This window comes from Apteryx mantelli, chromosome 5, assembly GCF_036417845.1.
Source record: "Apteryx mantelli isolate bAptMan1 chromosome 5, bAptMan1.hap1, whole genome shotgun sequence".
NCBI lineage: Eukaryota > Metazoa > Chordata > Aves > Apterygiformes > Apterygidae > Apteryx > Apteryx mantelli.
Window position 1 is genome coordinate 58251033 of NC_089982.1, and position 15460 is coordinate 58266492.

At 44.5% G+C, this 15460-nt stretch overlaps 1 protein-coding gene across 2 annotated transcripts in view; it reads left to right on the top strand.

Moving 5' to 3' along the window:
- The first annotated feature begins 4136 nt into the window (after window positions 1-4136).
- TEC (tec protein tyrosine kinase) overlaps window positions 4137-15460 on the top strand; it is a 54187-nt gene continuing 42863 nt past the window's right edge. The window contains exon 1 of one of the 2 annotated variants that reach the window (XM_067298087.1): window positions 4137-4225. The gene's annotated coding sequence lies outside the window, so the exon portion shown is untranslated. The remainder of the gene's footprint in view (window positions 4226-15460) is intronic. The other variant, XM_067298088.1, reaches the window with a different exon arrangement.

A 15460-nucleotide genomic window follows, 5' to 3' on the forward strand; every position in this document is an offset into this window, starting at 1 on the left:
TAGCACGGCGTGGTTTACGCTCAGCACATCTTGGGACATCTCATCTAATATTTTGGATGTAATATTTAGCTCATTTTTTGTCCAACAGGCTAGCTGTTCTGCCAGTTTTATCGCCTTCAAACCAGCGGCTCCGGGTAGTAGCGTGGCGGTTACTAGCTGCCTGAACTCTGACCAAAAGACAGGGTCGCCAGTACTGTTACAGTCTAGCTCATGCACGCTCCTCCTTCCCCGTTTGGTCAAGTTCTGCAGCTGAGTGATATTGGGGTGGAATAGGCTGAATCGCCCCAAATAGCACGGGCCTCCCTTCAGGACGCGCGGTATTCCGTTCCAGGCTCTATCCCCACAAATCAAGAACACCCCAGGCGGCAGCGCCTTTGGTGTGGTGTGGTTTGTCGCATTGCAGTTTGAGTATATCTGTCCATAGACGCTGCTTGCATCTATGGCAGAGTTCAAAGTTGCCCATTCTGATGAGGGCAGAGTGAGCTTTTCTGCTGGGGGAAGGAAGCTGACATACCCGCCAGTATCGTTTTCTGAGATGTTGGCCGTCATACAGCCGAAGAGATCCAACTCCTCAGGGTCTGACGCTAGGGTCTCATTCAGGGCCAGGATAATGTGACACTGCCACCCCCCATCACGTTGCCACTCATTTAACCCTGGGGCCGTTATCGTCTTATTAACGGCTGTGAAATTCAGGGTTGTCTCGTTATTAACATATGCCTTGAATTCCTCCGCTCTCCAGGTGGAGACACCAATTAAACATGTCCTGAAAGGGTCGCCCACCTTGCCCATAGACAGGCAGAACGATGTCTGGCCGGTCCTGTTCGCGATCATAAGCCACATATTTTTCCTTGGATTGTTAAGTGTGTGTATTGCCGCGCTCAGGCTGCTCAAACTGATTATGCTGCCTATAAGAATGGCTAGGGCCGCCCTTCCACCAACCCCCCCAATACTCTTTTGTTCGTGCCCAGTCATGGCAGCACGATTAGAATCACAATCCCGTTCATTCCAGGTAAGGATGGTGCTTCAGAGGCGGGCACCGCGTACGCCCCCTCCTCATCCTCATTCCCCGGCAAGGGTGCTGCCGCTGGGGGCTCCTCATGCAGCGCCCTCCGTATCGCGGCGACTGTCTGTGCCTCCCCGTGCAGCTGCTCGATCATGAGCCGCACCTCTCGATACGTTTTGGCCAGGTGCCTGGCTTCCTTTCCCCCATTTTGGATAGATTCCCACAGTTCCTTTCCAACCTCCTTCCAGGCTTCCACACTGAAGACCTGGCTGGACTCCCGTAATAAACCGCGCCGCCTTCCCCACCACAGTAAGTCCACCAGCGCTTGGCGCTCCACTTTTCGCTCTGTTTTTGCCACCACCTGTAACAGTTTCTCTATCGTGGCCTGTTCCACCGCTGATACAGCGCTCCCCATACCGCCCGCCGCCTCACAAGGGCGCCTGACTCACCCGTCAGATGGGATGCGTATACGACTTTTCCTTTTTTCTTCCCGTCTTTCTTCGGACGGCCAGGCTCGTTTTCTTCTCCCGGGGACGAGCCTGCCGGGCGGTTCCTACTCCCGTCACTCGGACTCTCTGCAAAGCTGGCTTCTCCTTTCTGGCATCACGTCGGGGTCACCAGATGTCGCGGTCCGCGGGAGTAGCGGGAAAGAATCGTACGCAGTCACAGAATGCAGATTCAATTCCAACTTTATTCAGCAATGTGCCCATCTTATATATGTTTGTGCAGTCATGGCATGCAGGCACGCGGCATCTTGGCCACTTTGATCGGTTAGCGCTACACTTTGATCGGTTAACGGTTAGCTGCTATGAAGCACGTGGCGTTCGCTACACTTTGATCGGTGGCTCTTAAGGAGCAACCTTTATATTTCTTCATACAGATTGTTATTCTGAAGCACTGCAAGAGCCCCAACAAATGATAATGAAGGCATACCAACCACAAGAAACCAAAACTGCACAGCAGAAATCCAAATGCACAGTGCTGTCCTGCTCACCAGGCCAAAACAAGGCACACAAAATGATGCGCACTGCTTTTTCCCAAGCTTTCTTCAATGCATGTGCTCATTGGGCATTTAAGAGGGAGTTTCCCAAAGGCTGCTCAGAACATCCTCAGATTATCACACCTTTGCCTCCCAGCCTTTGCCAGGCTCTCTCCTTGCTCTCACAGCTGCTGTTCAGCCCAGAGCAGTTATGACTGAAGCAAGCACAGGTAATCAGAGCCTAGCCGTCAGTGAGCAACCAACCTGCCTCTTCAGCCCCTTGGAGACACATCCATGTCCTAAGAGCTAGTGTCCTCTTTTCCTTGCTTTGTCCCACCAAAAGCTTTATCAACCACTGTGGTAGAATGAGGTGGGAAGGAAGGGAGAGTGCATCTCCAGCACTAGCTGCAGCAGAGAAGCTAGCAAATCTGAGAATTGGAAAGCCTTATAAAACATGAAATGAAAACTTGTTAATTGTGATCTATACCTCCACTACAAATCTTCCATTAGCTGATCTGTCAACATCAAATTGGCTAACTCCAGGTCAGCAGTGATCGAGGAGGACAACTTCAACATGGCAAAGGACCACAGAAATTCTTTCTTCAGTCCTTATGCTGCCACTGCAGCCGAGGAGTAAAGTCCCAGAAATGATGTATTTGGTCCTGATCATATCCATTGTAGCATAATCCTTTTCCACTAGATGATACTTCTTTTTTGGAGCTCAGAAATGGCACTGTAGTGGGTAAAGCTACTCCAGCTCCCTCCTTAAGCAACTGTTCAGTCTTACTGTCCTTTCCTCCTGCCACAGCAGCACTCAGGGTGGGGGAAGCTATAGCTGCTGTTGCTCCAAAAATGCAGCTGAAGTTGCCAGTGGTAGTGCTCACTTTGCAAAACTGATGACATTGGTGGCAGCCGGTAAGGAGGTGTGCATGGGCACCTGAGTGTGTGCTACTATGAGCGTGCAGGGACCGCACGGAGGGTGGTGAGAGAGGACTGGTGAGATGGGGCCCCATGAGGTGGCTGCATGGCAACCATCATTTGCATGTAGCTGAGGTGCCCCATGGCTCCCTGGGCTCAGCAGCAGTGACAGGCATGGGAGACATGGCAATGCCAAATGCGCACTTCAGAGGAAATCCCCCAAGTGAAAACAAAGACTCTGCAAGTCATTTCCTCCAGGCTGAACAGAAAGACATCTGTGTTGATCCAGCTATTACATACTAGTCACAACAAAACAATTTGCTTCCAAGCAGCATAGGCCCCAAGTTCTCTTTCTGCTTGACTGATGCTTAAAAATATTTGAGATGTATTTTAACAGATCTTTACAAGCTCTTTTTTCCTTTGATGGGATTTTGCAGGCTGACAGTTTCTGCAAGTGAAATTGGGCTAAGATAAGGAGGTCTGGAAGGGGGCTGGGTGACATCTCACTATAGACCTTGAAGCTTGAATTGAACATCAGCTCCTGGCTGGGGTGAAAAGCTGCCTTCAGTTACGTCTTCCGTAAATGGGTGCCTGAACTCTGGGGGTGGCTGGATGTGACAGTTACACACAGTTAGTACCAAGGGAGGAATTGTAACCCCAGTGGCTGTCTACACTTGGGGCAGATTTGACCCACAGAAGCCAGGAGCTGTGACTGAACATACAACCCACTCGGTTCGGAGAGGAGCTGCACCCCACCACTTCCCCAGCCCCACCTGTGCCTGCTCTTTCTTCACTGCGATGTCGTTCAGAGTAAGCAGCACCTGAGCCAAAACACTTCTCACTTGCATTTTAATTCCAGATGGTGCGAGCAGCTGTGTGCACACAGATTTGGGGGAGAGTTTGCATCCTCCTCCGAGTTTTATAACTTGCAAACCCCACCTTTTTATTTTAATTATCTTTACTAGCTGGAAACATGGCTGAAACGGGCCTTCTTGATGTGGGTCACCTTTTTTATTTTGATTTCTCGCTGCCTCGCACTTGCCGCAAGCCAAGAGGGCGATTAGGGCAACGCCGGCAGCAGCCGCGGCGCGCAGCCCCGCGGGGGGGGGGGGAGGCCGGGGACCGCCCCCGCGCAGCGCACACCGCCCCCAGCGCAGCGCAGCGCAGCGGCAGCGCGGCTTCCTCCGCCGCCTTGCAGGGTGTTGCTCTCCGCGGCGGCGGGCGACTTCCCGGGAAGGGTGAGGGCGGCGGCTCCCGCTCCCCGCACCTGCCCCGGAGCCGCTGGGGCCCTTCCGCGGCGCCGCGCTGCGCTCGGCCGACTCCCGGTAAGGCAGCCGCGGGCCGCCGGTTCGCGCCCCGTCCCCCGGGGCGGGGAGAGGGTTTTCTGTGCTTCCCCGCGTGCCGGGCGGGAGCGGTTGCCGCCGGGGCGGCCGGCGCGGGCAGCCGAGTTCCTGCCCCTCGGAAGCGCCCGCTCCCGGTAGCGCGCCCGGGCGGCTCGCCCGCCTCGCACTCGCCGTGACCCCGCTGGGACGCCCGCTAGGCAGCTGACAGCGCGCTGTGCTGCAGCAGCCCTTCGCAATTTAGAGCGTGTACGATACAACAAGCATAAAACTATACCTTTCTCAAAACAAATAGCGTCCGAATGCAATATAGTTATGGAAATGGGAGGCTATAACAAAAGCCACGCTCTAAAGGTCTGCTTAAACTTACTACAATTTGTGTAATATAAGGTAATGTAATCTGGACTATCAAATCCATTTTAAAGCTAACATTTGCTTTGTATTTCTTTGTTTACATCACTTTCTGCTGCGGGTCTTTCCTTGTATCTGTGTAGCTGCTGTGCTAAGGTAGACTAGTCTGCCGTGTCTCAAGGCACCATGAGACTTGTATGAGTTCAGTAATCTTAGCAGTTCTCTTTACTTTCTGTCTTACAATGTGACTGTCCTTTCACTGTGGTTAATGCTCAAATTCAGCGTACTTGCAACCAGCACAATAGGTGATTGCATTCACGATTTTTTCTTAGTCCCTGCATCCCTCTAAGTTGGAACTGGTAACCATCTGAACCTTAAACTGAGCTTTTAGAGTAGACACAGCTGTGAATTTTCTGCTTGGAAAGATAAAGGTATACCTTACTTGAACAAAACAACCAAAAAGCTGACCGTAGCAGAAATGTGACTATAAATGTGTCTTGGGAGTACCTGCTTCTTGACCATTTGTTTTTATTTTAGAGTAAATGTCGCAGGCACTTTATCTGCCTGTCTTACCTTTGACACAGCATGGCTACAGAGTCGAGTGCTGCTCTTTAACTTCTCTCAGAATTGTCGAGTGAGTGGAAGATGAGTTGTTAGTTATGGTTGGTATATAAAAAGTTTGGAGTATTTTTGGCCCAAAGAGGTCATGGGCCGTGTGAATAGACTCCCAGCTACATTTGAGTGAGTACTCAGAGTGATTTTGAGTGTGCCCTTTTTCTCAGCACGCCAGCTGTGCTGCTCAGCTTGTGCAACCCTTTGCACCAAAGGGGGCTGTCCCCCTTCCCTGGACAGGAGTGCTGGTGCTTTCTTGTCTTGCATGGCTGCCCATCTCCTCCCTGCCTTTTCCTCACGAAGTCTCCCTTTCTTGCTTTCTCCTTGCTAGAGACTTTTCCATGTTTCACCTCCCACAAAGCTTTTCCCATTGAGCCGAGTGGTCTGCTGGAATGCGCAGAAGAGGACCCAACAGTGTGGTGTCCTCATTTTGTTTCATGGGTGCTGTCCTTGCAGGTGGGGAAGCACCTTCCTGTGCAAGGTGCTGTAGCGGGCAGCACTGCAAAAGGCTGGGGAAGGGGAACTGGCCTGTGGAGCAGAAGTTGCAGGCCACCTCCTTTTGAAGCAGCATCCAAGTGATGGGGAGTAGTCAGTAGCCTGCTGTACCCAGCTTCAGGGCTTCATCGCTCTCTGCTGCTGTTTCTTTTAGTCTTTTGGTGATCGCAGTTTGTAGGGGGACTGTAGCAGGAGAGGCCATTTACTGTCAGGCTCCCCTATGATAGTCTTTCTTTTCATATTTTTTTCAGGTTTTATTTTCCATAATTTATTTTTTAAGAAATTAGGGCTTATGGTGAAATTACTACATTTGTAGGAAGGGATGCTTTACATGCTCTGCTAACTCTTAAAATGAATATTATGAATACTTTGAACCAAATGATTTCTACATGAGTTTGCCTGCTGAAGTCACTAAAAACATAGCAATGCAGTTAGGTTTAGCACCTGGTTACTTCTGTCTGTGTCTCTTTTTTTTTTTTTTTTTTTTTTGCACAGCTGTGAAAACCAAGGACGAAGGTTTGGAGTTCTCATAGTCAAATATAATTCTTCATATAGTGACTCTAGTTCTCATATGCTAGAGATGACTTTTATTAGCTCCTTGAGATGCATAGAAGGAGCACCCCTTGTTTTGAAAGTTAAAGTAAATTTAATGCTTTAAAACAGTTGATTAACCTAACTAAAATTATGTCCTTAGTTATCTGACGGACTTTAATTCTTAGCTGTGTGTTCAGTATTGTGAATTTGGCATTGTAATGTATCCAAAAACCTGGCTGACTGCCTACAGTGGCTAAAAATGGAGATAAAATAGAGCTGATAAAACAATATACAACTGATATTGTTTTATCTTTCCCTGAAACACATTGTATTCAGAAATGCTGTGATGCTGTGGTATCCTGTAATTAATGATAAAATAACTGGCATGTGGTTAACTTTACAAAACTGCTTGACAGCATCAAGAAAAATTTTTGTGCCCCCGCCATGTAGATGAAACCTCTTCTGGATTAGTTCTCTGTATATTGTGTTAGTTTATAAACTGAGTACACAAGATAAGGTGCAGAATGGTCTAATTTTCATACAAATGTATATCAAATATGTAAAATGTTTTCTGCTTATTAGATAATGTATCTCTGTGATTCCTACTGTCTACACAAAGATCATGGAAAAAATGTCTTTAACCTCCCTTAACCATTGACCTCTAACATGTTTTGCTTGTTTTGACTTTTTTCTGTAACCTATTGCATTCTCACTGCTGACGTTGGAACTGTGCTTTAAAAAAACACAAGTTTGTGTGTGCCAAAATATCAGTTATAATGGTCTACAATGGCTTTCCTGCAGAAATAGGATAAGAAAATAACAGTATTAAAATCAAACAAGATAGAAAGCAATACCCTGACAAAGCAGGGTAAAGACTGGTGTGGGAAAGAAGGCTGAAAGACAGCAATCATATGGTTTAGATTTGTGCTACAGGTATTTTTATTATGTTGATGCATATATTTGTAGCCAAGGTATTGGTAATTCTGCTCAAAGTGACAGCAGTGGTCAGTTATTGTACCATAAAAGCTGTGGAACGATAGTGTTTCTTTAGATGGCCTGCTGGTACCCGTAACTTCCTATGTTATGCAAAGCACAAGGGCCAAGACTGTCGTTCTGCTAATTTCAATGTGACAGACCTGCTCACTGCCATGGGATCAGCCTGATTTACCTTAACTCGCATAGCCAGGATGTAATTCTAGTGTTAAGCCTTATTTGTATCACTAATGTAACTTGGCACAACTCCCCAGGAACCAATGAAATTGCACCTGCTTTTAACAAATGCTCGGCCGGGTCTCAAGAAGTTTATTTTTGCTAATGAACAGAGGATGTTATTTCTCAGGGCAAATCCCTGGTTTGCTATACTCTTCTCACACAGAGATAGCACCCTGCTCCTCTGGTTCTGGTCTGGTTTTCTAAGCATATTTTGTGAAGGAAAACACAGTAGCAAAGAATGGTGTGTATAGGTGAGGGAAGCTGGCCACAGGTGGAGGGCACGTGCCCTGTCTGTCCTGCTTGGCGAAGCAGGAACCGGGGAGGGGTGACTTGTGACTGACCACTGCCCCGTGGTGATTACAGCTCTGGCAGCTCTCAGTCATCCTCTGCCTCAGGCTCAGCTGCACAGGCAGTGATTCAGAGTCAGGATACAGAAGCAGGAAAAATACCATGTGAGGTAAAACTTTGAAAAACAAATGGACTTTTTCATGGGGGGGGGGGAAGAGGGTCGTCATAACAGATGCTTTGAGGGGAAAAAACGTGTTTTTACGGTTTCTTAGAAGTGGAGGTATGATGGAATATGACAGAGAGGTCAGTTCCTTGCAAACACAGTAAAGTGACTGCTGTGTTCAGATAGGATCATGAAATCTCTCAGAGTAACAAAGTCTCCTGGGAATAGGTCTGTCCCTTACGGACAGGGTTTGCCTTCCTTAGCAAGAATGACATTGCCTAACAGAAGTATTTTGTTTCAACAATACCCTACATTTAAGATTAAAAACACATTGCTGAAAAGACTCTTATTTGGATGAATGTTGTGTATTCGGGAGGCTCAGTGAAGCCCGCATCTACCTCAGCTTGTCCAGCCTCGATAACTGTGGGTGGGAGAGCTGGGGTTCTGAGCCTGCCCCAGAGAGCCAAGCTGCTGTGACAGCCCAGGGGAGCGTGGGCCTGGCTGGCTGCTGAGGTAGGAGAGTTGCTCCCTGTCCATTGAGGGCAGCCGCAGGAGGCAACTCTTGGTGCTTGGCAGGAAGTGTTTTGGGCTGTTTGAGGCTGCATTTGCAGTCACAGCCCCTGTTCCAAGGAAAAGCAGCAGGCTGCCAGCTGGGCTGCACAGTTTCAATTCTTAAGGTGAAAAATTCTATGCAATATTAAACAAACACAGGAAAAAAAGTTGCAGGGTACTGGTGGGTATGTGGAGGCTGGAGTTAATACTTTCTTGGCACTTCCACTTTTCCTCATTCATGTTTCTGTTATCAGCGAGCTGTATGAATGGGTACCACTTTGCTACATTATGGTATAACTCAATGTATGCTCAACTAGGTCATAGAATAGTTTCCTGTCAGGAGGGGTTTTGCTCAACTCTGTGCCTATTATGACATGTGATCTGACTAAATCATAAAAACACTTTAGATCTAGGTCTTATTTGCACTTGAATATAGGGCAGAAGAGAAACTGGCTTTGAGTGCTGCAGGAAGTGGGGCTCTTCCTCATGACCCGTGGTCCAGGCAGAACACACAGGGACTCAGTGCTGCTGGGAAATGTGCTGCTCCCTTCCAGATTGGAGTGGGATCAATACCCAACCATTTATATTTACTAAAAAAAAGAGAACTTTTTTTTCCCTTCTCCCAGGTAACCACATAACTAACTGGAGAATTGTTATGAGATCCAAATGATAACTGGCCCTTCAGTTTTAGCTGAATGTAATATTCTTTTTAACTCTAGACAGTCTTGTGCTAAAATCTTTTCATCAGCTTCTCTGTACTAATCTAAAAGGTAGATGAGATAACTAGAATACAAGTTCGTAATGTGTTCAGGGTTGCCACTTGACCTGTGAATTATAGGATGCCCTGTATTACAGGAACAAGCTCCATATCCTGACAGAAAGGTAGTTGTTGTATCTTTCCAATAATTACTAGAATCTCCCTATCTGAAGTTGCAGATCAGTCATTCCCAGTCCTACAGTGGGAGAATAAGAGAGAGGGTCTGTCCTATGTCACGTTGTGTGACCCCATACAGGGGACATGCTCTTAACATACAGAACTGAGCTGAATGGACTATTTTCTGTCGCGTACAGACACTTTAAAACCAGTAATCTTAAATAAACTTTTGGGATCTTTTGGAAGTCAAATTGCTATCTAGGCATACTTGGCAAGGGTGATTAAAAGAACGTTTTCAGAATGGAAAAATCCAGCACTTGAGTATTAAGAGGTTTCCAGTTTCAAAATTGCCTGTGCAACTTCAATTCAACTTGCTTATGCATAAAGTATAACAAAATGCTGCTTAGTTATGTCATCAAACACTTTTTTCTTTGCCCATCAGACCTCTGTTTCATTCAGAGCACTGCTCTCCTGGACTGTGTCAGTTTGCTCCTCACCAGGACCCTGTATGTGGACCTCCAATGAGCAGCTCTAGAGCCTGGTGCCAGCCTTACAGTTTAGGTGACCTCCCGTTCATCCTCACTTGCACTTGAATGAGGCAGGTGCAGTCCCTTGGTGGAGGGTGGCATATTGACAATTCCCGCGTGTCAAATGCACTGTGACTTGTGAGGGTCTGTTTTATCCAAATGGAGTCTTCACAGAAATAAATAGTGAAACACTGTGTAGTGTAAAAGAGCAGAGAGATCCCAGAGGCTTATGGTTCTGGGTGAAGAGTCACAAACAGCTCTGTCTTGCCATCAGAGCAGTTCTCTCTTGCTGTCAGAGTTCTCTCTCAAAGCATGAAGGAGATTACAGCTGCCCGATTGCAAAATAAAGTAATAGGCAAGCAGCAAATTTCCCTCAGTTCTGTTCAGTTACTTCTCTGGATCTGTTGAACCGAAACTAACTCTGAAAGGCAGTCTGAAGCAGGTAGTCCCCATGAAAAACTTAGCCATAAAGAACTACAAACCTCATCTTATCTTTACCCCTTGTAATTTTGACCATGATGGGCCTGAATTGTGGTAGCCTTACTTGTGGTGATGCCCTTACTGTAGTATCCTTATGCATTACCATAAATAGTCACAGTAGATTAAATGGAGTAAGACTCTATCGAGCTTTGCTGAAGGTATCATGCTGTGTCTGAAAGAGAAGTTAAGCTAGATACAGTCCTGTAAGACGCTGAATGCCTTGTGATGCCTGATGAGCACTCTCATTCCCTATTTAGCTCCCAAAAGTTGAAATGCCCTGGCCCCTGAGAACAGGTGCCAAGGGGAGTGGAAGTAAAAAGCTGCTCTGCTAGAGACGCTTGTATGTTGCAGGAGTGAGAGTTTGAGTGAGGAAAGGGAAATCACAAGATGTCAACACTACCTCAGTTGTGCTTATCTTCTCCTTAAGAGAGAAATTCTTTCCCTGAATTAATATGTCAACTCTTACACCAGTTAAACTGAAGTCCTTTGGTGTTCATTGTTGCTTATGCTACATTGTATGTGAAGGAGAAATTCTTCAAGGTCACAGCCTGGATTTTCAGTCCTGAATCTGGAGATTTTATTGGTAAAAGGCTGAAATGCAAGTAAAAGTTTAACAATTTAACAGAACTCTACAGATAATTTTAGGGTAGAACTCTGTGGGATCTGCCTCAATACCTTCAAGAAAATAGGTCTCGCTCTTCCAAGTATTTCTCCAGGAAGGGTGGGTTTTACTTTTCTTCTTTAGTTTCTAATCCTTATCAGCACATGCACATAGCTCAAATACAGTGTAAAGCAGAAACTGAAAGGCTTTGCTAACTGATTAAAGATAATGAAAGTTACTGTAAGGATAATTTTTTAAGTCCTTAAAATAGTGTGTCAAGTAAGCATGTGCAAAGCACAACAACGTGAAATTCGGCCTAGTAGCATTACTTCTACAATCTTGAGTGTAATCAAGTTGCAGTGCTAGTAGTGTGGGCCTCGATGTCCCATTTCAGGGAAGAGAGGGTGTGGCATCGTGGTGAGAGAATTTTGAATTTCGTTTATATGACATTTTCCTTGTAATCCATCCAACATAACAGGGTAAGAGAGGCTGGAATCAGAAGATAAGAATGCTGACCTTACTAGCATTACTTTTCTGGCATGTTTAGCAAAAATCGCACAGTTTGGAAATCCATGAGTTGCCAGCTGTGGGAACAGTAGTGCAAGATCTCAGCTGACATGTAAATAGTCATTCGTTTAGTGTCCAATCTTTTGTACTGGTTTTGTATAGCAGAGAAGACCTATCCTGATGAAAATGATGAAGGGGAAACTTGACGAACAGGAACTTGCAGTATTTCCTGTCCCCCCACTTGTTCGGTTTTTATCTCGCACACAGATGACAGTTTTGCGCTATAACTTAAGACATATCACCAATGTCTGTATGAGAGAAGTTTTGGGGCTAGTCAACTACTCAGTAGGTGCAAAAAAACCCACCAGTTTGTGTTGCATTACAGTACTACTTCAAGTTAATAAAGACTTTTAAGGGAAGTAGACCTGCTAGCCAACATGGACTCCAACACGTGAGTTCACGCCAGTAGCTCTTCTGCTGAGTTAACTTCAGAGTTTTGTCTTCAGCTGAATTTCCCCTGTTTGTTGAAGCAGTTCTTACTATTGTAGCTTCTGTATAGTCTAGTGGGAATTTGTTTTTGTCTTTAAGCTATTCCTGTGTATGTTCATTTTTCCATATTAATAACCCTATTAATGTATTTAAACATAGTATAATGTTTCTGGTATATCGTTTCAATTGAACAGTCATTATAGTGAAGTATGTTATGTAAATTTCTAGTATCTGTTTCTAGCATCTTAACACATAGCAGACTGTTACCTCAGTAATGTCTTTTTTATGTTGAATTTTATTAAAAATATAATGCTGGTATAGAGACTTTGGAATTACTCCAGGTGGAATGCACAGGGTGTGTAGGAGCCATGCTTAATTGCTTGTTGATAAACCTGTTTGAATCTTGTATTAGACAACCTACCTATTCAGTGCAGTGCATAGATTTCAGCATTACAGCTTGCTGTTAAGATGTGCTTCATAGGATATTTAAAAAACAAATAAAAAGAAGATACTTAAAGTTTCTTCCCTTTTTAGAGAGAGAATGGTGGGTTTTGTGACTACACCATGGCTGTTAATGACTATTGTTACTGGGTAGGCATGAATTTGGCTCACACTTAATCTACATGAACAACTTAGAATGGTGGATACTTGGTAAAAGATATAAAGAAGATCATAATTTTAGCAATATGGAGTGTAGATTCTGGTCTTCAACAACCCAAGAAAAATGAACATCACGCCCTGGAGCTGGTTCAGGGCCTTCTTTCATATTAAAGCAAATTTAACTGAACCAGAAGAGAAGAACAATATGGTAATCATCGCTTCCCTCTAACCCAGTGCTTATCTGGAGGTGGACTTCTCTTTTACAAACCACATGCCTAACAGTTCTCCAAAATTTCCTAAAAATCCAAACAGTTGTTTGAAAACTTGCCCTGGCTTAAGGACTTCCTTGCGGCTCTTCCCAAATGAGCCATATACTTACTTTTACGATCATGTGGTCCTTTATCTGGGAAATAGTAAATTTATTACAGATGAGTCTGAGTCTGTTTTCCCGTAAGATCCAGCTGTCATTATGCATTGAGACTAAACGATGGGCGCATAGCTGATATTCTGTAGCACTCAAGCTGTCTTTTATGTTGCATGTGCTACAAGCTTTTACCCATTTTTGTAAATACAGTTTCTATATAACTGTAAGGGGGGGAGAGTATCTTACTTAAGGAGCATTGCAGAAATAAAAGGATTTACTACCAAATTATGAGACACTTTCATCTAGCTAAAGAAAATCAGATGATTCAAATGATAGAAATAATTTTAAGACATACAGATAAAGAGTTATAGCTTGCTATCGATTTGGGAAAGAGTGATACCTCTCCTGAGTAGTAAAAAGTTCCTTTACATTTCTGGTATATAAAATACAAGTGCAAAAAGAGAGCAATAGTTTGCTTCTGTGGCAATAAAGCAGCAAGCATTAGTTGATGTGCCCTAAAACCAAATGCTGTTTTGATTCAATGAAAGAAAATCTTTAATTTTATTTGGAGCGAAAGTTTCTGAAACTCATTTCATATGACTTGAACTGCTGGCTGGCCATGGTGTAAAGATGAATTGCTACCTTTTTGACTACAGCCAGATCTGTTATATCTGGGTCTAATGTGGCTCCGATGAACTACGTAATCAAAGCTTCTATAACTAAAGGCAGGCCTTGAAGGTGGATTTCAAAACCTGTGCATCCTTATCACTGGATTTGCTACAGGCATTTGAGGAAATTATAGGTGCTCCAGACCCAATGTGCTTCCCCTTATGTGTGACTAGATATCAGATCATTTGAGGGTAGCCTGGGAAAGAGAGTGGTAGAGAAGAAATAATAGTTGATGCCCACTTCCACTTAACATGCACACAGACCACTTCTGTGTACTCCTCATGAGAAATATAGTTTATAAAGCTTTTATCAGACTTGGAGCCAGTCCCGTTCATGGCAGTTACTGAAAACTGTACATCAGCCTAAGTATGAATGACTCAAAGATGTTCATCCTTAGGCTTGTCTGCGTTTCTCAAGGGAGTGCAGATCAGAGAAGTTAGCAACAACCTTACTAGGATCAAAAGCAGGCGCAGCATTATCTGCACCTGAATGGATAACTCCAGAGAAGTAGGGGTTAGTAGTGCAGGTGTAGGATAGTGTTGACTTTTTTTTTTTTCCTTTTTCTTTTCTGCTGTCCAGAGGAAGACCAGGATTTTTACAGCTTCAGCTGTACCTTGTAGATGTGCTAGTGGCTCTTTGCCACAGCAGTCCTTCGTTGTAGAGAACAGGCAGGCTCTTCAAAGTATTTCAGGTTTGCTTATTGCTGGCAAAGTATATTCAAGACAGGAATGTTTTCTTGAGCTACTAATTTAGTTTTCTTGGTAGCTTTTAAGATGATCAGAAATGGTGATTCTGAAGATTCAGTATTGTTTTAACCTGTTGAAACATTATTGCAGATTAGTTCTGGCTCCAGAATTGGTCAGTTTTGGACCAGAGGAGAAATGGAGCCAGAAATTGGTTTAATAAGTGGCTCTCTTTACATTCCTCTGTGCTGAGATGGTGCAATCCAATGGTACAAAATGAGACTGTGATCCTGTTAAAAATTAGTGCAAATTCAGATGCACTCTACTACTCAGTTACTTGGCAGTACTGGCAGAACAGAAAGAATTAACAACATCATCTGAAAACAAACAGTTGTTTAGGGAAAAAAGTTCATCATAGCGTCTGGAAGGAGGAACTACTTAGGAAATGTTAGACATCCCCTGTATCAAGCAAATTGCAAATATTACAGTATATTAGACCATGTTAAGTGTCTCAAGCTTTTTTTTTAATATTTATTTGTGGTCTGTCACATGATCACCTGATATTCTGTAATATTTGTAAAACAAATACTGATTGTGAAGAAACTGAATTAAAATGACTCCTTAACTGTAATTTAAAAAGATGAAGACAGCCTCAGGCACATTGAGGGTCCCGGTGTCCCCCCCCTCCGCAGATTTGACTTGCTTTTCTTAGATTTGCAGTTTTATGTACAATAGCAATTAACCTGCTACTTAAGGGTGAGCTTTGGGATTCCCAAACACAATTAGGTTCAACCTCTGGTTTAGCAGAACACTTGTTTTTTCATCCTTCTTAATCACCAGATTTCCTCCTTCTAGAAGGAGGAAAAGCTTTTCCCAAAGCATAACCCTTTTCCTTTGCCAATCTCATCTTTGCCTGTTTCTTTAGCAAGCTGCTTAGTTATTGTTCCTCCTCCCTCCTTATCGCAGGAGGCTTTTAGGAGACAGGCGGAGGCAGCAGTTGTGTTTTGCCAGATGTACAGCCAGAGCTGCACAGCCAATGGCAGGCTGCCAGAGTAGCCAGTATCTGTGTAGAAGTAAAGTTAATACTGCTCCTCCAAATCAATGCCAAGCTGGTTTTTTGTTTGTTTGTTTTTTCCCTTTAACCTGGCATGAAAATACTTGTCAGAACAAAAAGGACATGCTCTCCCTTTGTAGGTACATTTAAAAAAAAAAAAAAAAT